We start from the raw sequence: 2,507 nt of genomic DNA, 5'->3' as shown, positions 1-2,507 counted from the left end.
GGATCACTTTATGTCAGGCGGGGAATCTAATATCAGAAGTGTCTATGTGGTAAGGATGGTGGAAAGTCTGGAAAGGGAAATGCTTAGGTTCAGTCTAGATATAAGAGGGATCAGTTAAGTGAAATGGAAAGAGGGCAAGGATATCTAGTCAAACAAGTAGGGGGTAATATCAATCGCAACAGAAAATCGTATGTCGTGAGTAAATTTCGTCATGAAAAGGAAGTGAGAACACAGAGTGAGCTATTGTGAGTATCGACAACGATACTACAGGTGTACATGGTGACATCACAAACCGATTATGAACAGACAGAGGAAGTATATGAGGATATCGAAAGGGTAATTAAATACACACAGGGAGATAAAGATGTAATAGTGACGAGGGATTGGAATGCGGCTGTAGGGGAAGGAGTGGAAGAAAGAGTTATAGGAAAATATGGCCTTCGTACCAGGAATGAAGGAGAAGAAAGACTTATTGATTTCTGTAGTAAATTTCAGCTTGTAATAGCGAATACTCTGTTCATCAAATCACAAGAAGAGGAAGTATACTTTCTAAAGTCTGGGAGATAGTGGAAGATTTCAGTTTGATTACATCGTGGTCAGACAGATAATCGAAATCAGAAAGTAGACTGCAGGGCATACGCTGGAGCAGATATAGTCTCAGATCACAATTTAGTAGTAATAAAGATTAGGCTGAAGTTTAAGTCAGAAAGAATTCATGCGCAGAGAAGTGGCATACGGAAGTACTAAAAAATGAAGAGATACGCTTGAAATTCCCTGAAGTTATAGATACTGTGATAACGAATAGCTCAGTAGGCAGTTCAGTAGAAGAGGTATGAACATCTCTAAAAAGGATAATCACAGAAAGTGGAAAGAAAAACATAAGTAGAAAGAAGGTAACTGCTTAGAAACTATGGATAACATAAGAAATAGTTCAGCTGACCGATGAAAGAAGAAAGAACAAGAACGTTCAGAGACATTCAGGCAATGAACGGCGTAAGTCAGTTAGAAATAAATTAAATCGGAAGTTGAGGGAAGCTAAGACGAAACGGCAGCATGAAAAATGTGAAGAAATCCAAGAAATAAAAAAAAAAAAAGACTGTCGGAACGAATATCTCAGCATATAGAAAAAAACAAAAGAAACTTCGCTGAAATTGAAAGCAAGGGTGGTAACGTCAAGAGTGTAATGTGAATTCCACTGTTAAATGTAGAGGAGAGAGGAGGTAGGTGGAATGAGTACACTGAAGGCGTCTACGACGGGGATGGCTTCTCTGAAGAAGTGACAGAAGAAGAAACAGAAGTCCATGAGAAGGGATAGGGGATACTGTACTAGAATATGAATTTATGAGAGCTTCGGAAGACTTATATCGAATAAGGGAGAAGGGATACATAAAATCCAAAAGACTTTCTAAAATCGTTGGGAGAAGCGGCAATAAAACGACTATTCACGCTGATGGTATAACGTGCGAGTCTGGTGGTATACTACCTGACCTTCGGAAATACATCAACACAATTCTGAAGATTTCAAGAGCCGACAAGTGTGACAATTATTGCATAAACAGCTTAACAGCTCATTCCTGCAAGATGCTGACAAGAATATTATACAGAAGAATGGAAACGAAAAGTGAGGGTGTGTTACATGACGGTAAGTTTGGCACCATAGAGGCACCATAGAGGCAGGTCTGACAGTGCGGTTATTAATGAATGTAAGACTAAAGAAAATCAAGATATACTCACAGGGTCTGTCTGCCTGCAAAAATCATTCGACAATGTAAAATGGTAGACGATGTTCGAAATTCTAAGAAAATAGGGGTAAGCTATAGGGATGCATGGGTAAGATACAATATGTAAAAGAGCCACGAGGGACGAGAAGATTCGAAGACGAGGAATGAAGTACTCCGATTAAAAATGGGTGTAAGACGGGGAAGTAGTCTTTTGCCTCTACTGTTCAAACTATACATCGAAGAAGCAATGACGGAAATGAAACATTCAAGAGCGGAATTAAAATTGAAGGTGAAAGAATGTCAGTGATAAGACACGCTGGCGACGTTACTACCCTAAGTGAAAGCGAATAAGAATTACAAGATGTGCTGAATGGAATGAACAGTCTTATGAGTACACAATATGGACTGACAGTAAATCGAAGAAAGACGAAAGTAATGAGAAGTGCCAGTATTGAGCACAGCGAGAAACTTAACATCAGGACTGGTGATCTCAAATGGTTCAAATGGGTCTAAGAAATATGGGACTTAACATCTGAGGTCATCAGTACCCTAGACATGTTATGTTGTTGTTGTTGTTGTTGTTGTTGTTGTTGTGGTCTTCAGTCCTGAGACTGGTTTGATGCAGCTCTCCATGCTACTCTATCCTGTGCAAGCTTCTTCATCTCCCAGTACCTACTGCAACATACATCCTTCTGAGTCTGCTTAGTGTATTTATCTCTTGGTCTCCCTCTACGATTTTTACCCTCCACGCTGCCCTCCAATACTAAATTGGTGATCCCTTGATGC

The sequence above is a fragment of the Schistocerca nitens genome, chromosome 6 (assembly GCF_023898315.1).
Source record: "Schistocerca nitens isolate TAMUIC-IGC-003100 chromosome 6, iqSchNite1.1, whole genome shotgun sequence".
NCBI classification, from domain to species: Eukaryota; Metazoa; Arthropoda; class Insecta; order Orthoptera; family Acrididae; genus Schistocerca; species Schistocerca nitens.
The sequence above is the reverse complement of the archived record's forward strand: the minus strand, read 5'-3'. Positions refer to the sequence as shown.